The sequence below is a fragment of the Natator depressus genome, chromosome 7 (genome assembly GCF_965152275.1).
Source record: "Natator depressus isolate rNatDep1 chromosome 7, rNatDep2.hap1, whole genome shotgun sequence".
Lineage (NCBI taxonomy): Eukaryota > Metazoa > Chordata > Testudines > Cheloniidae > Natator > Natator depressus.
This window is the reverse complement of record NC_134240.1, coordinates 14,677,477-14,700,796: the sequence shown is the minus strand read 5'-3', so window position 1 is coordinate 14,700,796 and position 23,320 is coordinate 14,677,477.

Below are 23,320 nucleotides of genomic sequence, written 5' to 3'. Positions count from 1 at the left end.
GAATGTGGCACTGCCTTGGTTCTGTCTCCCTCTATGCTAACCTACAGGATGTAATTTTTAGAAGTGAATCGTCTCCTGCAGGTACATGAAATTAAGAATATTGCAAAAAAGAAACAGAGAAAACAATGGCAGCATACCAGATTCCTGTCTCCAAGCTCATGGAGTTTAAAGAGGATGCATTTTGCAGTTTTTAGATCACAATGGGAAAACTACAGAATTATAATGGAGCTGAATAAAAAGGAAAACCTAATGAGAGCACACTCTACTAGCTGTAATGGCCAAAGGCTGTCATATGCTCCAAGAGCATCTGGATAGGTCAGCAGCAGAGCGGGAGATCCATGTAAAATACCAGAAGTGCTTCAAAAGCATTTTCAACCCATGAAATATGTCATACACCCAAGGTAACTCTTCAGCAAGTGTAATACAAATGTGGAGGAACAATAGAACAGTATATTCTCAAACTGTGCAAAACAGCTGAGTCATGTGATTATCAAAAGCTAAACTAGTTTGTGATAGATTAATAACAGCGAAGCAAAAGTTTGAATGAGAATGCTGAGAGCCCACACTAACTCTGCCAGGAGTTATAGACAAGTGCACAGCGAGTGAACAAACCCACATCCAAATGCAGAGGATAAACAGAGCAAACACAGAGAATCCACCAATTAGCACAGGGAACGCATGAAAATATAAGGGAAGACACACCAAAGTTAATGCAAAACCAAATGTACAAAAACAAAATGCAAAGGAAGACCTGTGGATAGTGTGGAGAAAAATATGGTAATGGAGAATGCCCTGCATATAGGGTCATATGCAATAATTATGGCAAGAGAAATCATTATACCAAAGCTTGCAGACAAGAAACTCAAAAGGGGTGGGGAGAGGAGTAGGAAGCACCATATTGAGGAAGCAAGCAGTGACTCAGGAGATGAGATTTTGCCCAACTGATATTTATGCAGTACAAACCAGCAAAAAATAAATGGGTTGTAAAGCTCAGATTAGTATTGGTTGCAAAGACAGAAGAGCAGTACACAAATAGGACATTGAATGCCAAATAGACAAGTGGGGCATCAGAGAATGTGCCAGTCTATGAAGACTTCCTCACCATTGTGCAAAAAGAGAAAACGAAATCGCAACCAAGCAAACGAAATTTAGAATGCCATGATGGAACGAACAATCATAATACCACTAGGACAAAAGTGCAAATTACATTTTCTTGGTATTCTGTTTGTATAGACACTGAAATTTCAAGTAGTACAGAAAACATAGACCCTACTGCTTCCACTGGAAATAATTCATGAACAGAGGGACACTAAACCTGGGACAAATAATTCATAAATAGACACAAGCCAAAAAAAATAATCCAAAGCAGACAATGAACTGTCATCCTTGTGGCAATTCTGATAAAAGAATTATCATTGATTTTTTTTGTTTTTGAAGGATGACAACATGTTCCAGATATGTTACACCTGGATAAAGACACAACAATTCAGCCGGTACAGCACCTGCCTCACAGAGCACCCGTTACATTGAGAGGAAAAAATAATGGGAGCAGTAAAGCAAGAGGGAAAAGAAGGCATCGTTGTGCAGAAATCACAAATTGGTATCCGTTGAGAAGCCAGGCCAACTGCACATCTTCATAGACCCAAGCCACCTAAACAAATTCACTCAAAAGAGCTCATTACCAAAGGCCTACAATCGAAGAATAGTACTTGACTTGGCAAAAGCAAAAATATTCTCAGAACTTGAGGTCAAAGAAAAATACTGGCAAGTACAACTGAATAACAAAAGCTGCTACCTCCCCACGTTCTGAACACGAGCAGGTAGATACAGGAAGCTGAGGAAGTTGTTTGGGATCAAACCGACAGTAAAAGAATATCAGTGCCACCAGCAAGATGTACAATAGGACTTGCAGGGATCAGTGTCACAGGTTATAACATTCTGGTGTCCAGATGTGGAAGCTGTGGCAGATCACAGCCACAACCTCATCTGTCTGCTAGAAGGAGCCAGAAAGTAAATCTAAAACTGAATAAAAGAACATAAGAGCGGCCATACTGGGTCAGACCAAAGGTCCATCTAGCCCAGTATCCTGTCTTCTGACAGTGGCCAATGCCAGGTGCCCCAGAAGGAATGAACAGAACAGATAATGACCAAGTGATCCATCTCCTGTTGCCCATTCCCAGCTTCTGTCAAACAGAGGCTAGGGACAGCATCCCTGCCCATCCTGGCTAATAGCCATTGATGGACCTATTCTCCATGAATTTATCTAGTTCTTTTTTTAACCCTTTTGTAGTCTTAGCCTTCACAGCCTCCTCAGGCAAGGAGTTCTGCAGGCTGACTGTGCGTTGTGTGAAAAAATGCTTTTGTCTGTTTTAAAGCTGCTGCCTATTAATTTTATTTGGTGCCCCCCATGTGGTGCCACATAGTTCTTGTGCTATGAGGAGCGTATAACACTTCCTTATTCACTTTCTCCACACAGTAATGATTTTATAGACCTCTCTCAGATCCCCCACTTAGTTGTCTCTTTTCCAAACTGAAAATTCTTATTAATCTCTTCTCATATGGCAGCCATTCCATACCCCTAATCATTTTTGTTGCCCTTTTCTGAACTTTTTCCAATTCCAATATATCTTTTCTGAGACGGGGCGACCATATCTTCATGCAGTATTCAAGATATGGGCATACCATGGATTTATATAGAGGCAATATATTTTCTGTCTTATTATCTATCTCTTTCTTAATGATTCCCAACATTCAGTTTGCTTTTTTGAGTACCGCTGCACACTGAGTGGATATTTTCAGAGAACTATCCACAGTGACTCCAAGATCTTTCTTGAGTAGTAATTGCTAATTTAGACCCCATAATTTTATATGTATTGTTGGGATTATGTTTTCTAATGTGCATTACTTTGCATTTATCAACATTGAATTTCATCTGCCATTTTGTTGCCCAGTCACCCAGTTTTCAGAAATCCTTTTGTAGCTCTTCACAGTCTGCCTGGGACTTAACTATCTTGAGTAGTTTTGTATCATCTGCAGATTTTGCCATCTCACTGTTTATCCCCTTTTCCAGATCATTTATGAATATGTTGAATAGGACGGGGCCCAGTAAAGACCCCTGGGGGATACCACTATTTACCTCTTTCCATTCTGAAAACTGACCATTTATTCCTACCCTTTGTGTCCTATCTTTTAACCAGTTACCAATCTATGAGAGTACCTTTCCTCTTATCCCATGACAGCTTACTTTGCTTAGGAGCCTTTGTGAGGGACCTTGTCAAAGGCTTTTTGAAAATCTAAATACATTATATCCACTGGATCCCCCCTGGTCCACATGCTTGTTGGCCTCCTCAAAGAATTCTAGCAGATTGGTGAGGCATGATTTCCCTTTATGAAAACCATATTGACTCTTTCTTAACAAATTATGTTCATCTATGTGTCTGACAATTTTCTTCTTTACTGTAGTTTCAACCAGTTTGTCCGGTACTGAAGTCAGGCTTGCTGGCCTGTAATTGTCGGGGTCACCTCTGGAGCCCTTTTTAAAAATTGGCATCACATTAGCTATTTTCCAGTCATTTGGTACAGAAGCTGATTTAAATGATAGGTTACAGACTACAGTTAGTAGTCTTGCATTTTCACATTTGAGTTCCTTGAAAACTCTTGGGTGAATACCATCTGGTCCCGGTGACTTATTACTGTTTAGTTTATCAGTTAGTTTCAAAACCTCCTCTAGTGGCACCTCAGTCTGGGACAGTTCTGATAGTTACTAGTATTGGTAAACTAGCTAACAAAATTTCTTCCAAGCTTCTCAGATGTGTGAATCTCTGAAGCAAATGCTGGACAATGCCACAGTATGGACCTCAACCTGATGCAATCATATGTATTGTGATAGACCCAGGCCAGTTGGGTACAGCAGAGTAGTCAAAGGCAGATATACTGGCCCCTGGATAAGCAGTTTTCTGTTCCCTGACTGACCAGAGCAGGGGCTGCTCCAGGCTAGTGTAGACATGTGACTCCAATTAGCCTGCAAAGAGTCAGTTGAAGCTGTTAAGCTTATGTGAACACCTGACTCTAATTAAGGCCCCTCTGATACTGTAAAAGGGCTAACTCCAGTCAGGCAGAGGAGAGCCAGGGAGCCAGAGGAGAGGAAGTGCGGCTGAAGGGCTGGGTAATGAAAACACCCTCAAGCCACTGGAAAGGGAGCCCCAAGGTAAGGGTGAAGGGGAGGGGGGGAGAGAGAGAGCGAGCGAGCGCGCACGCACTGTGGGGAAGTGGCCCAGGGAAATGTAGCTACTCTGCCAGTGAAAGGTTGGATGCCAACAGCTGCTGCCATTAGGGTCCCTGGGCTGGAACCCGGAGTGAGAGCGGGCCCGGGTTCCCCCCAACTTGCCACTACAGAAACATCTCCTGGGAGGGGAAGACAGGCCCCTGTCAGGACAGGAGGCTAAACTGTTCTGGAATAAGCCCGAAGGGACAAAAGAGACTGTGGCAGTTCTCTCACCAACCTCCTTGCTGGCTTATGATGAAAATGGCTTAGTAGCTGTGACCCTTGCCTCTAGAGGGAGAAGGGCTACGTAGTGGGTCACAGTGAGCCTCTGAGACTAGCGTAATCTGCCAGGAAATGCGGGACACACTGAGACAAGGTCAGAGCTCTGCCACAGTATCAAAGAGCTGGTACCACCAATCTTGTTCTGAAATACTATGATGTGAATGAAGCATCATAGTATTTCAGTAGTAGAATGAGGCAACCATACAATGGGAAACCAGTGAGAGACGTCTTGGGGCATCACGCCTACAAAAGTGACAGCCAGTAACTTTTGCATCAAGATTAATGTCACTAATGGAACAAAGATACACCCAAATTGAACAGAAATGTCTTACAATAGTGTTAACAATTGTTTACACAACTGCTGCAAATCCTACCTTGATGCCTCGACGTGACACAGCAGCGACCCTGGCTGTTTGACAGCGATGGTAGCAGAGTGTATTCTCCAGCAGGTCTAACCATGCTATCAAGGTGTTGTACTGTCAGCCCAGCAAGGGGGTTGCTTCCTCTGTGGAGGGGCGTATAATCCCTCTTTCTGAGGCTGTAAACTAGCCAACTTGATGATGACAAAGGGGATGTTAGAATAGTTTCCAAATAGGGGTTGCTCTAGTTTGATTGCGTATAGGAACTTAGACTATGGCTACAGTTGGAGCCAGGGGTGTAATTCCTAGCTCGTGTGCACATACTCACACTCGCCCTCATTGAGCTAACGAGTTGTGCTAGCACAGGTAGTGGCAAGTGGCAACATGGGTTAGCCACCCCTCAGTACGAACCCAGGGGGTTCAGGTGGGTTTGGACATGGGGGCAGCTAGCCTTTGCCACGGCGGCTGTTGCCTGTGTTACCATTGCTACTAGTTGGAAGACAGTTAGAGCAAGCTTGTCTATGTGTGGATGAAGCCACAGAGAACTTGATTTTCACAAAATGCTCGGTGAGAGAGGACTGTGTGTGTGGAGGAAGGGATAAAGCCTGAGTGTTGCACTGTTTTGGTCCTCTCCCTTAATGCTCAAACAGAAAACAAGGATGATAATTCTGACACACAATGCAGATAAGCAGTACTTTAGGCTACAGCATATTATTTATTTGTGGCTCATTGCATGGACATGAGAAACAATTTTGCAGAGCAGATAATCCAGCTTTTGCCCTTTCATTTTTGGCTGCATGGAATTGCTACCTGGTCAGAAACTCACCAGGTACAATGCTGAAGAAGCCTTTAAAGTTCTTTTCTCTAGTGTTCAATTTGTGATTTGGAAACTGAAGAACAAAAATATACATGACTAGATTAAGAACCTGGCAATTAAACTACAAGTCCTCTCAGAAGCACTAAAACAAAATTCGTTCTTTAAAATGTTCCTGAAAACCATGAGTTTCTTTGCTAGGAAATTATCCTATAGGATGAGAAAAAGGATGTTCTCTCTTCTTGTGAAATCCATGACTACTTCCCGTGTCTCCATGTATTTATTACAGAGGAAAGTATACCTAATTCAGGAGTAGCAATGGGTCCATTCTGTGAAATTCAAGTCCAGAACATTAGTGTCAGTTTGATTCAGGTCCATCTCTATTCAAGTAAAGTGTAGAGAGAGAATATTGAATGAATTCCTTTTTTCTTGTGCACATTTCTCTGTTTCAGTATGAACAAAGGATTCTTTCATGCTCTAATGAAGTATTGGTGTTTGTCTACTCTCTCCTTCACATTTCATAGTAGAATAGTTATGCCTGATGGACATTGTTTCTGTGAGTCTAAAGCTTTACATGGTTAGAAAGTTTAACTTTCACACTGAGTCAAACTTAAAAATGAAAAGTGAATAGTTAAAGCAAACAGTTGATCAGTTCTGTTTTCTCACAACACTCCTCTGAGGTTGTAAAGTATTTTAAATGGAGAATATGAGCCACAGAGGTTAGAGGACTTCATGTGAGAGAGACAATTAGCATTCAGGAGTATCTGGGTCTGAGTCATGTGCTTGGACTACTAAATCATTATTCTTGACCCTAATGTAGAGTAATAGGGCCTGATTCTCATTTAAGCTAAGGCTCCTTGGCAGTAAAGGGGCCTTAAAATGCATGCAACAGAGTGATGTAAATGAGAACCAGGTCCAGAGTAGTGAAGCTGATTCTGGCATTAAACACAGGGGAATAACAATAACCTTTTTACTTTTGTAGAATAGCTTTTCTACATATATACAGATCACATCACCCACTGCTGAAAACAAATCAGCACCCCAATGAGTAACGTGGCAGAGGTTCTGTACCTCAACATTTTACTGCAGTTCCTAATAGGGGAAGGAATGCACATAGGGGGAACGAACTGTAATTACTCAACAAGGACTTTGGCCATGACATCGGCATTAATGTCATCTATAAAGGCCATTAGTTGTCCAGGACCCTGATTTTTGCACCTCATCTGAAATACAGCAACCCAAAAAGTACCTACCGATCTAAAAGCTGCAGACAGTGCACTTCACACCATGAAAAGGAAACCATCGCCACACATTCCTAACCTGTCAGGTTGCAGGTAGTCGTGTCTTGTTTGAAATGCACTGGGATATATCCTATCCTAACCATTCCAATCCAATCTATTCGATCATATATAGTGTCATCTAATCCATCCTACCCTATCTAGTCCTGTCCAGTTTAATGTTATGTAATCTAATCCACTAATCCAGAATGTGGCACATGTCCTTTCTGTATTTAAATTAAGAGATTAAAAAAACCCCTTTCCTATCCTTGTGCCCTAACCCTGTAGTGTCTACACTGCACAGGGTTGCAGTACAGTGTGCAAAATTGCCAGGGTCTGAGATACGGACCTAGCTTCATTCTGCCTTCATGTGGCAAATTCTTCTGTTGTTACAGCCTCTAATTTGCTTCCCAGACCCTCCATGTCAAACTATGCTGTCTTGTGGTATCTTGAGAAATTCTGTGAGGTGCTTTGAAGTGAACTAGCCCTCAGAGCACTGCAATGCATTTTCGAAGCAATACACTGCTAATTAACACTTGGACATCTTGCAACCATTAGTAAAACTAAGTGGTATTTTCTTTTCTTCATTCGCAGGCATGGCTTATGCTAATTATGAGCCCTACAGTAGGGGCCTATTTCCATGAGCAAAAACAAAGCAAATTTTTATATGTACATTGGGGTATTTGCAAATGTGACTGGTTAAACCTATGGATCAAGGGAAAAGAATAAGATGGATTGTGTGAAATTCCAGTGTAAAATCTTCAATGTGATTGAAGAAGCCATTATAATCGGCCTACCTGGTGGTTATCTTTATTAGGAATTGGTGAAATGGTTCAGGCAAAATTAAAAACCAAACCATGCTTTTGCCCATGTCCAAACTCAAATATATTTGAGATTGGAAAAGATTAGCTAAAGTTACCCTTTCCTCCTTCCCACTCTAAAACTAAGCAAAAGACTTGCACCAAGTACAAGGTCATCGGACACAATTAGGCCCCTCATTCTCCCTCACCCAGATGTTCGTCATAGTTACAGTTGCTTGGAAGCCCACTTTCCACAATCCCTCCTCCAGGACGGATGGTGAGATCTGGTAACTGTGCAGTGGATCTTATCATCATGACCCCATTTGTCCTCCTGTGCTCCTCCTAGTTCCCCTATTGTTTATGCCCAACAAGCGCCAGGCTTATTAAACACTAGTACTCAGGAGATTTTGTTTTGCAAGACACTTGTAAAAAGCATGAACATTCCCACTTCTAGCAGCTACTTCCCCTGTTTCAAGTTATAAATGAATGAGCCAGAGGGGGAGTGATCACGGTTTATGTTCTGATAGTGTCAGGGTTATACTTCTGTAGAATTATGAAGACTCTTTCTCCAACTAGGTGCATGGGGCTGCTTTGACCGATGTAGCTTGTGTGGCAGAGCTGTAATGCTATCTTCTAGTCTGAAAGCACATCCGATGAAGTGAGCTGTAGCTCACGAAAGCTTATGCTCAAATAAATTGGTTAGTCTCTAAGGTGCCACAAGTCCTCCTTTTCTTTTTGCGAATACAGACTAACACGGCTGCTACTCTGAAACCATACAGGACTATAAGTTAATCAAACCTGCACCATGGTTTACATCGGGATCTTCCAGGGCTTGCAAGCTTCAGCTGATCAGCCAACTATATCTGTCTGAACACCGAGCAGATTTTGGCTGTGTAAGAAGGTAAACTGAGGAGATATAAGGTACTTCACCCTGTTGTTAGGGCCCTATCCTGGGATGTGGCAGGGTCCCCTTGTTCTCAGGCAGTGATTGCTCCAATCTAGAGTCTACGGTGGTACCAGCATCCTGGAGGTGACCCTGCGTATGGGGTTGCACTCTTTCAAAGGCTGTAGCTTCAGTGCTGCAAAGTTACAATATCATTGCATCTGTTCTATAGTCTAATACGTACGAAAGGGAAAAGTTGCTGCCCGTGTGCTGTAGCTGTGAACAGAACATAGTATATAGCTTCGGCATTTTGATTAATACCAAGATGGCCTGTGCATAAGTAAAGGCTACTTGTATGCAAAATTCTACTCCGTTTTCCTTTTAGCATTGGCTAGAATAAGGTATAACTGAAAGAGACTGGAAACTCAGGTGAGGGGATTCCAATCACCATCCCAGAAAATCTTCTAGTTTTTCGTTGGCTGTCTCTGATTTGGGCAAAATGTAATGACATTGCTTCCTGGCTGATGGTTTTCAGGCACAGCTTCAACACAGAATGAATACTAACATCTGAGGGGCAGTATGAACCCCTCATCACAATAGGACTACTAACAGTGCCATAATCATAGTGGTGCTGTCACATAGCACTATAATTAAAGCCACATGGGGATAGCAAACATCAGTTGACTCCAGGCATGTACATTCTCTAAGGGCTTCTAATTCCTTCTTTCTTTTTTGTCACCCACACTAGCATTTAAAATGATTTTGCTTTTCTGCTTCCATCTCCGTGGTCTAAATATTCCAAGAAACCCTCAAAAATGCACCAAGGAAAGTTGCAAATACACTTGTTTATGTGTAAAAATCTGTATTTGTTCATGGAATTAGATACTTGATGAAGGTCTAAAATGACCTACTTTACACTCCTACGTACCCTTTAAAGAGATGAATTCACAAATGTTTTAGTTGTAATACTAACAATATTTAGACATTCCTTTCGCAAATGCAAGTCCCTCAGTGGACGTTCTTTAGTTTTCTTAAATGTTTTTAAATGTTTAGGTATTTCTGCAAATATGACAATATAGTTTGACAGTTAAAGGCCTTATGTATTCTAATATCTTCTTTCTCTCGATTTTTTTTTCACCTTAATTACTGTGTAGATGTACCCTTAAACATCTGTGCCCGGTCTGGCGCAGCTGACTCGGGCTCATGGGGCTTGGGCTCTGGGGCTGTAAAATTGCTGTGTAGATGTTTAGGCTCTAGGACCCTTCTCCCCTCCCCCATGCCCCAGTTTCACAGCCTGGGCTCCAGCCCGAGCCCAAACATAGATACTGTAATTTTCAGATGACTCAGGCTCCCGGGGCTAATCTATGCCAGTGCAGCCATGCTACAGCTCTTTTATTCCTATGTAGACATACTGTAAGTGAGCCCCAAATGGGGAAACAATGGGGATTCTGTTCCCAGCTCAGTCCTAATGTCTCATGTAACCATAGGCAAGTCAGTTCACCTCTTTGTTCCTGTGTGTCTGTAAACATACCTCCTCCTGGGTATGATGTTCTGTCCCATCTAGTGGTACCAAGACCACTTAGAGAGAGATTAATGAGTCTGCTCTATGGCCACAGCTAACAGGCAGTTGACTTTTAGCTCATGCAGTAGAGGCTCTTGCACTAAGCTCCAGAAGCCCCAGGTTCAATTCTGGCTGCCGACGACCAAGGTCTGTCAGCGTTCCATTTCCGTTCCCACTCTTTGTCTTGGCTGTTTATCCTGTAACTTCTTCAAGAGGTATTGTCTCTTGCTGTGTATCTGAATAGTGCCCTGAACAACAAGGTCCATTTGGTTGGGGTCTCTGTGCACTACTAGTACTAAATAAAGATACATTCCTGAAGGTAAGTTATAGTAGAGGAGTTTATATGTTAGAGCTGGGTGGGGATGTTTCTTGCATTGTCCACACTTAGTTTGCTTGAAGAATAAACAGGATGACTGGAAGTCATGCATGCTTAATTTATTTTAAATAGACCTTCTGTGTCCTTGAGGACACTAATCTTCCGTAATGCTACCGAGGGGTAATGAGATCTCTGATCTGCTGTACCACAGGTTGAAGCTGCCCGGGATCTAATTTAACTTCATTTTTTCCAAATTTCAGAAAAATCTTAGAGTGTATAGCTGCTCCTGGGGCCACTTGTTTCTCTCTCCCATCTCCTCTTTCTTTCGGACAAGCACAGCTCCTCCTCTATGTGCTGAGTCCCTATGCTGCACACCAGAGTCCGTGCAAACACCAACCTTGTGAATGTTGAATGAATGTGTCTTATAATCCCCAAAACTAAAGGGAAATCAGATGTAAATGGAATACAAATCAGGGCATAACTCCGGCTTCTTTTAAATAGGACAGAGCAAGTTGTATTTATATTACACAATGTGTGCTTTGACTATAAATATTTTAAAGCTACTGTACAAACCTGCTAAAATCTCTACTTGAACTTGATAAAATTGTGCAGTATCATACTTGATCTTTTGATTGTCAGAAGGGAGGAAAATTACATTTCCATAACAATAGCATTTAATGACCTGAGTGGGTGAAAATTCAAGGTCTAATTTTACATCTGGAAATAAAGATACAACTTTTCTGCAGGAATATTTGAAACTTGTTTGAAGGAAAGATGTTGGTAGCGAACAGATGGCCGACTACTTCCATACATATTCATGAGTGCATTTATTTCATTATGTCTTCCCCTGGGAAACTCGATGCTTCAGCTTTTATAAGTTTGTATGGCCATCAAATTGAGCAGTCAGAAGCCCTCTGTCAAAAGCTGTGTTGCTGAAGAAATTGAAGGAAAGAATGTGAAAAGCTTTCACACTTTTGTCTTGACTTTTATCACAGAAACACCTGTTGTTTTGAGATCTAAGATGGGAATTTTATCAGGAATAATAAATGTTATGTTTTGATAGTTAAAGTGACATGTTCATTTTATCTGAATTACTTTTACCTTAAATTTCTGACATCTCTAAGCATCACTATTTAATAACTTCATAAAAGAATGAGAATAAATCTTGGTTGTTTTTACATGGTTAAGAGCTTTTCAATGCGATCAAAGGTGTCAAAAATTGTATTTGTTTTTTTTTAAAAAATCATGTGACTTTGAGGTCAGTGATGCACTATAATTCTGGGATTAGTTATTTAAGAGATTCCAATCTCAGGATATCAAGCAAGTTTTTATATGTAACCGTAATTAAAAATAATTTATAAAGAAACCAAACTTAAAGATACAAAGCAAATCCAGCAGAAACTAAGTCTGATGTAACCTTTATCAGATAGGAAGGCACATTGCTAAGAAATCGTAATCATGGTTAAAAATGCCAGAACGATTATTTTGTGAATATACTTTTTTAAAAATATTCCAAGTAGAGCTGATCCAACAACTTCAAATTTTTAAAATTTTCACCAAGAAAAGACACATTTTTCGTCTGACATTTTCATGAAAAAGGTGTCCCTTTTTTCAACCAGCTCTAATTTCAAGTTTGTTAGATGCCAAATTTCTTAAAAAGGACATTGCAGTACAGATTCGTTCATTTCTATAACCTATGACAGAGACATATTCACCCTGAACCTTGCTGGAACACAGATCCTGCCCATCAAGGCAAGATATGTCTGTTTTACCCAACTCCTATTTATCTATGGTTTTAAGGTTTGTTTGTTTTTCCTTAATGTCCACAAGGTTTGATCCTATAGGGATTACTTGAATTCAGTGGGATTTAGGCTACTTTCATGAATAAATTTTCCAGGCCTTTATTTTGTACTCGATGGGACATAACAATGCAGAATTTTAGATATTTTTTTGTCGTCAACCCCAATAGGCTGCCTTGCCTTGCCTTAGCAGGCAGATTCCAGATGAATGCTTGCATCCAGCATTCAGTGATGGTGCAGAGTAATATCTGTGGTGGAATGATACATAAAAGTTCAGTCCTTGAAGAAACATTAGTTATCCTTTAATATCTCTGAGAATATATCTCGCTGCTGCTTCAGGGCAAGACATAATCTCATAGAGTTTTGCTTTAGTAATGAGTCCAAGGGCTAGGCCCAAGTACTGGGTAGTATTTGCTCAATTACTAAAGAGTTGCATAGTTCATTTCTTATGTAGGCTGATCTGACAGAGGCTGAGATGGAACAGACAGAGAAATACCATTGAGTTGAGTGTTAGGCCTCTCTTCATTAGACTAATAATCTTACTTTCTGGGCATGTACTATAAATTGAACTCCATGCAGGATAGTTAAATAGCAGTAAGCGAAGACGATCTTGCAATGAACCTTTATGAAGTCCTGCTGAAGTCAATGGTATTACTAGGGATTTATACCAAGGTAACTGAGAGCAGAAATTGACCCAGATTTGGTGGGGACCTACTCCTATGCGGGTTTGGGATTTAAGGTCTGTCAGTGCCTCATAGAACTGGTAGGAAGGCCACTGAATGCATCATTTTTTCTTAAGCTGTGCTCACTGCCTCTCTTTCTTTTTAAGAGTTGTTGGCAGAATTCAAGCCAGCCCAAGGTTTAGTTCTAGTGGCTTGGCCAAGTCAGAGTAGGGTTTGTGCCTTGATATTTCTTCTTTAGTTCTTCTGATCATTTTTTCTTTTTTCTTCCTGGCAATAAGGCTTTTTCTGTGTTTGCTAGACCAGCACAGGCATTGTCACAGAGGCAGCAGACCCATTAAATTAAACATCCATTTTAAATTAAACCCACTATCAAAGCGGAATGAGGGACACTAGAAAAAACTGTTTGACTTTAAGAAGTTTCTTGCTCAGAGGCTAATCTGACATGAACTGGAAAAACTATTGAAAATGTTCTTTTTGGAAAGCTTTACTTAAACTGGGTCTAATCACGGCCAACGCAACATGACAATTAAAGTTGTCAGCTGTCTGAAACTGGATGAAATTTTGCACTTGGCAGTAAACACATGTCGTAAAAGAGGTGTTTTATTATTCTATTCCATTTACTTTGTTAAAAATATTTTTTTTTAAAAAAGGTTAATGTTCCACCATTTAGTTTAATGGACAGAGTGCAGTTTAATTAAATACAATGTGCACAGCTATGGGTTTGGTTTTTTGTTTTTGTTTTTTTTTTAAACAGCATTATGGAATGTCAGCCAAGTGTGCATTTCCCAAAGCGTGCTCAAAGGTTCATTTAATTTTAAAATGATTGTAGCCTTGGAATAACTTAAAAGGCAGTAATACATTTAATCAAAGGATGTAACTCCTAATATTAAAAATTAATCATTTGCACATGCACGTAGTAAAGTGTATAAAGCCTGCATGGAAAACATGTAGGTCTAAATTCTTTCCTCAAACACCTTTCTGTCAATTTCATTGAGGTGAATGGGAGTTATGCATATAGTCCAGGCCAGAATTTATCTGCGAGTGAGCTTGCGCTTGACTTTGGAACCTGCATAATGTTTTCAGTGGAGTTTTTTAAATGTAATTTCCCAAGTGTATCTTAGAAGGAAAAATGTAAAAGCCAATTTTATTTGCAACTGTCAAAATGGCCTAATTATGTATAAGCACCAGAGCTTGGATCCTGAATCTTCAGAGCTGCAGCAGAGATTGTTACCACTTGTAGCTAGTACTGTAGCTCATTAGCTAGCATCAGGAGAAGGTTGTTACCCCAAACTGGGGGGGATATGCTGTCATGACCATGTCGTATGTGTCTGGATGGTGATCCTTATTGAAGGATGAGGTCCATAATCAGTATTTTACAGTTTGATATTCAAATTGTTTGTTTGGTAATCTGTTTTATCCTTAATTTAAAGGAAGTCCTGGGCTCCCTCCTATGGTTGAAGAGAAACTTCCTGAAGCTCTGATGGCTTTTTTTTCATGCTATAGTCTCTTCATCATTAAGAATGACTGATGGCCTAATTTGGTAACTCGTTAGTTTTTAAGGTACGGATTTTTTTCCCCCCATCTATACTTCTCAGCTTTCTTTTGTTATTGTTTCTGCCTTTCTGGTTAGTGCTCTCACTTGAAGAGCTGTATTTTGAACTAGAATGCTACTTGACTCAATTGTAAATTAAAGTTCTCCATAGGTGTGAAAGCACTCCAGGAATTTTTTCCATTATTGTATTCTGTAGATGAGGAGTTATAATTATAGCATCACTTCAAATTCCTATAATAACTTGACTTTTGAAATGATTGGGGTGACTAGGTTCTGAGAAGGCAACATAGAATTCTTGGAGAAGTGTAGGTTTCCTTTTTTTAAAAAAATTCAATACGTATCATTGGAAATTATACACATTTACAGCAATTTAGCAAGAACAATTTTGGACTTCTAATATTCTGCTATTTAGAAGGGCCTCTATCTACTTAACTGAAGTGCAATTACAAATGTGAAGCTTTCAAACAATTGTAAATCTTTTGACCAAGCAGGTGCCTTTTTGCTTTGGGTTATTTATATTTTCATTTCTAATCTGTGAAATCTTATTTGAAACATGTTAGTGTGAGAATATAAATCTCTACAAGAAGTCAATGGGGGACAAATACTTCTTAGTCCATGCAGTACACTTTTTATTATTGTGATTTTACAGTACAGAAGAAATGGAGAGAGTTCATACCATCCATATTATAATTATCATATGCAAGATGCTTGCCTTCAACTCCTGTAGACTTCAGTGGGAACTGAGGGCTCCTATCACTTTGCAGGATGTGGCCAATGACTTCCAGATATGCTTAACTTTACACATTTGAGTAGTCCCTTTGACTTCCATAGGATTATTCACAGGGGTAAAGCATGTATCTAAATCTTCCCAGGATTGGGCCCTATGATTTCACACACATTCAGAATGACAGTGTTTAGTATTAGTATATCGTATTCCTTGTGTTTAGTATATTTAACATTTATCTATCATTTTCAATTGCCAAAAGTATATGAATAGCACCATCATATTTCCATCTTCATGCTGTGTGTAATGGAAATGACTATGATCTTAAAATATTGCTTCAACCATCTTAAACCTTATGTTTTATCTATATTTGAAAGAGACATGAGGACTTAAAATAACATGGCACAATTTTTTATTCTTAAATCATTATAATAATCTTCCTTCTGAAGTCTGATACCTGGGTTCTTGACGCTTCTTGACTGTTCCTTGGTTTTTCAGACAATTGAAATGATTGATAAATATGTGTTTCTCACAATTTTAAATACTAAACAAAAGTTTTTTTTATTTTAATCTTTTTTCCCTCGCTATAGAAAGATAAATGATTTAGGACTGAAGACTTTACCACCATAAATCAAAATATGACTAACTTCCGGTAAGTTAATACACAGCGTTGGCTGTATAAAATAGAATTGCTAAGCCCCAAAAGAACCTGACAACATTCATATCTCTCTTGCAGACAAAATTACAAGTACAAAAGCACCATGGCAATAGGTTTGGGGGTTAGTTAACTAATTACCCTGATTCTGTGAGGTTCTGACTACCTCCTATAAAAGCACCAAATGACATCAATGTACATAGAGTACAATGAGAGTTGAGGGTACCTGGCTGCTTTCAGGGTTGTGTATGGTTGTACTTGTCTGTATATTTACTGAGTTCATTATTTCCGTCATTCAAGAAGCATATAGATCATGGTAAATATTGTGTAATTCATGTAGGATTAAATTCACTCTAGTGTCTGCACCACTTAAACTCTGTGGTCGGACAAAAAGTTGGACTGTGGGTGGAGCAGCCACGCAGTGAGACCTCTGCACCCTTGTGTCACAAAAAATGTGTGTGTGTGGGGGGTGGGGGAGGGGAGGGAAGGGATCCAGTGGCTGTAAATCCCCAGAAAGGGAGAGCAGAGTGACTAAAGCCTAATACAGACTCCAGTGGGCAACTGTACCGAATTCCATTCCCACATCCCAGCTCAGGATTTTATCCAAAGCCCATTGCAGTCAATGGAAAGATTCCAATCGACTTCAGTGAGGTTTAGACCATGGTGAAATCCTAGCCCACTGGAGTCAATGACAAAAGAGCCATTGATTTCAATGGGGTCAGGATTTCACCCCAGGCCTCTAGTTCCCTTCATAGAGCTCAATTACTCAAGCTTAACATAGGAACAGTGAATTTCATCTATAGTCCGAAAACACATCCGTTGGTAAGGAAAAAAAATTTCCTACTGTCTTGCCACTTTCACCGACATACCTTTCTTTCTGACAGCTGGTTGCTGATGGGTTTTTTTTTTAAACTGACAGTCAGGAAATGTATTGATTGGCAGCTTGGTGAACACCTGTATTCCTATACTTTTCAAAATGATCATGTTAAGTATGTAGAAATAGAGATAAGGGAACTAATTTGATGACCAGCGGTAATGAGACAGATGTACTAATCTGCCTTCTGATTTTGATTCCTCTGGCTGTTGTATATTTATTAAATGGGGTGTCAGTTTTTTTATTGGTTTAACGCAGAGTCAACCCTGTCATAACATTCTTACACATTATGTCCATTATGTGGTACCTTCCCTTCTTTGAATGAAATTATTACGTTAAGTCAAAGGTTCTGAGCGTGATTTAATGAAAAATGAATTTCAAGGGGAAAAATGCTGGTGGGTCATAAATATGAGAGCGTTTCCATCTGTTTGTGATGCATGCCTCCGTGATCAATTCAGACACCTAAGTAAAGGGTGGGTAACTTAAAAATCATGACAGAAAGAGCCTTTTAGTTAGTTTTGGGAGTGTCAGTTCTGCAGCGTGGCCAAGGTCATTTAGAATTCCGTATAGTACCAATTTGCTAGAAGTGACATTTTAGTAACACAACTCTACCTTTGAGTATATTAATGGGGATGATTAAGACCTGAGGGAAAAAACCCCAGAGGCCTAAAATACGTACTCCTCAAATAAAATGGAAATGAAAGATTTTGACATTCCATTAGTGCTGCTGCCGGGAAGTTGGTTTTAATTTATTCTTGATGTGTATATACAGCGCCTTTTTCTCAGACTTTCATTCGTTAAGGTCGTTATGGGCAGGGTACTTGGAAATCTGCACCGAACCAAAGATTCCCACTCCTGCAATGTCTAGAATTGGGAAAAACAATTCAAATGCTTAGTCTTTTTTTTTAAAGAAAATTCAGAGGAGGTTTTGTTTTGTTTGTTTTTTTCAGGGTTTTTTTTGCAGCTCAAAAGTAAGAAGCAAGATAAATAGGGAGTTTTCACTTGTAATTTTTTTGCCTGAGCTGCCTTGGAAAAAACATGGTGTCACTCATATTGGTTTGAAATGTTCCTATAGAAACAAAATGGATACCAGTCTATATTTATTTCTATTGCTTCTAATGTCAAGTACACTTTTATTGGCTTGAGTCTGTGTATGGTGGGTTGTTCTGATATATTAATGTACTTTCAACAGGGTTCCAGCAGTCATTTTGAGTACAAATTAAAATAGAAAACCTTTTCTGGTGTAAGGTAGGATTAAAAATAAAACACATGTATATTCACTACAACTGCTGTATAGAATTCGTTTTTGGTAAACAAACCCCTCAAAGTGTGGGAGATGTTACTGATATTTTGAATCGGATGGTTTGAACTTCATTGGTCTCCAAACCAGAAATGTTGAATGACCAAACTTGGTCTCTGCCCTGATCCTGTCATGTCTGGCGGGCAGAGACTGTGAGAACGCTGCTGAACCTGTGCATTTTGGCCCTAGGTGAGGTAAAGCTTTGTGTCATTCTTGTGAGGTTCCTTCCTGCCCCCGAGCCCAGGGCATGGTGGTGTTAGGCAGAGAAGAGAGGTAATTTCAGCTCTTCAGTTGTTGAAAAGGTTGTAATGAGTTGGGGCCTTTGAAGGTAAGTTAGGGAGGGGTTCATCAGAGCTCTGAGACAGGCTCCGAAGGGCTCTTGAGGGGGAAAAAATGTAATTCTTCTAAGGCAGGAAATTAAACTTTTCCAGCAGAGATGCTGACCTGTAAAGTGATATCTACAAGGGTTTAGCTCTGAATGCCATTTCTTTGGTTAGGCTAATTTGACTGACACTGACCTTATTAGAGAGACTCAGAGAGAAAGGTAGGAGAGATTGGGAGACTGGGGACTGAGACATTTTTAAAGTAGTATGCCAGAATAATAGTCTTTTAAAGAGAACTCTTTATTTTGGGCCTAACTTGTCATGACCTGTATCCAAAAATTAAAAATCATTTGTTCAGGTAAGTTTCTAGCGATAATGATGCAAGGATCCAACACTCTGGGTGAAATCTGGGCCCCATTGAAGTCACTGGGAGTTTTTTCATTGACTTCAGTGAGGCCAGGCTTTCACCCTCTGGCTGTAGTGTGTAATGTTGTACAGTGAATAAAGCCTTTTGAGGTGCAGTGCAATGTCTTAAAAATAAGGTTTGCTTCATATTTTTTATGCAGTTGCCCTTTATTTCAGTAGATGGTCTTGCTATTCCACAACCACAAAAATTGTACACTTCATATTTTTATTTGTTTTGTAATGTCCATAATACCACTACGATGTGAGTTTAGTTATATTCATCACAGACTAGCAGCCATGCTTAACTAAGGCCTATTGCGCTCATGATCACAGCCATCTTTAATATCATTTTCAAACATAGTTTTGTCTTCTGTGATTGTAACAGAATTTGCATCCATATTCAACATGCTTCCAAAAGCGGGGGGCCCAATTCTGTGAAATGCTGAGTGTCCTCAACACCCAGTGAGTTGAGAATACAGAGCACTTCATCAGTTCCTATCGTATAATTGTGCTAAAAAGCCATGCTTTTATCTTTTAGTGGGTAGCCTTGAGTGTGATTTTGGCCAGTCTGTGACAGATGTATGTTACCAATCTGCCTGGGGCGTCAGGTGATCAGGCTGAGGCCGCAGGATCTTTAGGGAGGAGATGATGGAACACACCACGTAACTGAGTTTTAAAGCTTTATTGATAAAATAATAAAATAACGGCAGAGAGTGATGAGTGCTTCCCACGTCACTCAGAGGAAGGAAGAAAGCCCTAACCCACTTTCATACTCTCACCCGCATTACCCGAGGCTGGCCAGGCCTGGGTGTAACGTAAGAAGAGGGGGAGGGGTGGATGGGAGTTCTGTCCTGTGCATACAGGTCATTCAAGGTTCGCTGCAAACCTCCGAATTGCTCCAGCTCTCAGGAGAGTTTTAAATTTTGGGCTCCTCTGGGGGTGTTCCATTCTGTGACCTCTGTTCCTGATGTTCTTTGTGTCAGTCCAAACCGGCTTTCTGTGGTTGTCTTCGCTTTCCCAAAACATAGCGGCTCCAGGGACCTGTGTTTTGCATCTTGTCTGAAAGACAGCACCTCCATGAACAGTGTCATTCATGCCAACATGCTGGACTATATTTCAGTATGACTCAGAAGCAAGCGAACTGCATATGAGTAGAGCCCTACCAAATTCATGGTCCATTTTGCTCAATTTCACGGTCATTTTACAAATAATAAATTTCATGGTTTCAGCTATTAAATCTAAAATTTCGTGGTGTTGTAATTGTAGGGGTCCTGACCCAAAAAAAGGAGTTTGCAGGAAAGAGGGGGTCGGAAGGTTATGGTAGAGGGGGTGCGGTACTGCTACCTTTACTTCTGCACTGCTGCTGGCAGTAGTGCTGCCTTCAGGGCTGGGCAGCTGGAAAGTGGCGGCTGCTGGCCAGGAGCCCAGCTCTGAAGGAAGAGCTGCCACCAGCAGCAGCACAGAATTAAGAATGGCCTGGTATGGCATTGCCACCCTTACTTCTGCACTGCTGCCTGCAGAGCTGGGCCCACAGTCAGCAGCCACCACTCTCCGGCTGCCCAGCTTGGAAGGCAGCAGCGCAGAAGTAAGGATCGCATAGTATGGTATTGGCAGCCTTCTGCACTGCTGCCTTCAGAGCTGGGTGCCTGGCCAACAGCCGTCACTCTCTGGCCATCCAACTCTGAAAGCAGCACAGAAATAAGGGTGGCAATACTGCCATCCCCATAAAATAACCTTGCAACCTCCCTGCAACTCCCTTTTGGGTCAGGACCCCCAATTTGAGAACCGCTGCTCTCCCCCTTAAATTTGCATCATATAAGGTAAGAGCGCACACAAGACCAGATTTCACAGTCTGTGATGTGTTTTTCATGGCTGTGAATTTGGTAGGGCCCTACATTTGAGAGAGGGACCAGCATTACTTCTTGGAGCACCTAGATGTTCCTTGGAGATTCCCATCCAAATATTATCTAGATTCAGCCTGTTTAGCCTGTGAGATCTGAGGAGGAAAACAGCCCAAGATAATGTGTACAAGCTAATTGGTGAGCTGGGGAATTATACATGTAGCTTAAATACTATTTAATTTTTCTAACTTGTAATTATACAATTAGTGTAGCTTTTCTTAGTCTTTCTATTGAATATACTTTCCAATGAAAGATTAATTGTAATGTATCTGGGTATACATACATGAAAACAATATATGTGAATATTTTATACGTGTGTGTGTAATATGTATATATTTAAAGATTGTGAGGTGCTGAGATACTATGGTTATGGGGGCTATGTAGGGTTGCCAGGCATCTGGTTATCAACCAGAAGACCCATTTGAAAAGGGACTCTGGCAGCTCTGGTCAGCATTGCTGACCAGGCTGTTAAGTCTGGTCGGTGGCACAGCAGGGCTAAGACAGGCTCTCTGCCTGCCCTGGCTCCACGCAACTCCCCAGAAGTGGCCAGCATGTTTGGTCCCTAGCCACAGGAGCAATCAGGGAAGCCCCGCTTGCTGCCCCGGCACCGACTCTGCAGTGAGTGAGGGTGGGGGAGAGAGTGAGCGGTGAGTGGTGCTGGAGTGAGTGGGAGGCGGGGCCTCAGAAGGTGAGGGGTAGGGGCATGGCTTCAGAGAAGGGGCAGGGCAAGGATGTTTGGTTTTGTGCAGTTAGAAAGTTGGCAACCCTAGGGCTATGTAAATACCTAGAATAGAAAATGTGGACTCACTGATGCTCTCTCCTTTCTCGGAAAGCAATTTAATACATATATGTTTAAAAATAGAGAGTGATAGAACATCCTCAGAGGCAAGACACAGTTTGGTATCTCATTGTTTTTAAGTACACAGCAGTTGGTTTAATCAGAAAGTAATTTCACAGGTAGAAATTGTGTAATTCAGCAGCAGAGATTAATAAAGTTATCTCCTGTGTCCCTGTATCCATTTAACTTGCAGCTGCATCCTTTTCTCAGATGTCGTTATAAAATATTAAGTAATATAAAATATTACTTCAAATCTGATCTAAGTAATGAGCCTAAAGTGCTGTTTTGGGTGAACAGTTACCTTTTATAGCTTTTGCAATAAGTGAATGGTGTAAATTTGCAGTAAAAGGGACAAAAACATGTTCCAAAAAGAATAGACCAAACAGAATACCAGACAGCAAGTCTTTTGCTCACTTTTATTATTTCATCTCCAGATTATTAGAAAATGGGCATTAAATGGAAGAGAACCATTCTTAAAGTTAGCAGGTGCCACTAAAAACTTAACATTTGTCTCTCCTTAGAGATTGTGGCACTGTGGTGCCTCTTAAATATAGGAAGATATCACACTTTCAGGTCTGGGAAATGTACTCGGAGTGTCACAGCTAAATACAAGATGGAACAAATTGTTTAGCATAAGTGCTTTAACACGTTGTAAGAGGCAATTTAAGATGAAGTGGGCAGTTAACACTTCTTCAGTCACAGGATAAAGGAGGGTTAGTAGGTTACAGATTATTGTAATGAGCCATAAATCCAGTGTTTTAAGACCAAGATTTTTAGTCTAACAAAATTATGAATTTAAGCTCCCAGGCTCATCTTTTGAAGGTATTGTAATAGTTTCCTTTGAGGAGGAGGACTGAGAGAGAAGATATGGAGTAATTATTTTGTGAAAAGTGTTCACCCATGGGTGATAGTATTTTTGTCTTTTATCATTTCACTGTATGAGTTCATTCAAGAGTGTAGTGATTGTGTGGTTTCACCTATGTAGTGGTGTTGGGGTATTTAGTGCACTGGATGAGGTATACCACATATTGTGATAAGTATGTGTAAGACTCTTGGACCTTGAAAGGTGTGTTGGGGGAAAGGGTGTTGATCATTGTAGCAGTGGAGATATGTCTGCAAGTTTGGCATCTGTTATGATATGATCTGATGCCACTTTGAGTTGGTGGGTCATGGTCTGTTGGGACCTTGCTTCTCATGATGAGCTTGATGAGATAGGGACACGGTGTTGTTTGAAAGCCAAAACAAGGGGTTCAGGAAAGATTTCCTTCAGGATGGGTTATGAGTTGTAATGTGTAGTGACAACCCTTATTGGTTCCAGTGTGGGGTGGTAGGTGACAATTAGAGGTGTGTGGTCAGAGGGGTTTTCCCCCGTATTGAAGCAGGTTTTCTTGGGGTATTTGGGTGGCCCATTCGATGATGTGATCTACTTCTCTGGTGCAACAACAAGGAGTCCGGTGGCTCCTTGTTGTTTTTGTGGATACAGACTAACACGCCTACCCCCTGATACTTCTCTGGTGAGTGGTCTTGTTTGGTGAAGGTAGTTTTGAGTGTGTTAAGGTGTGTATCCTGGACTTCCTTCTCGGTGCATATTCTGTGATATCTGAGTGACTGGCTGCAGATAAGATTTTCTTGGCATGTTTGGGGTGATTACTGGACCCATGAAAGAAAGTGTGGCGATCCATGGGTTTCTTTATATACAGTTATCTGTAG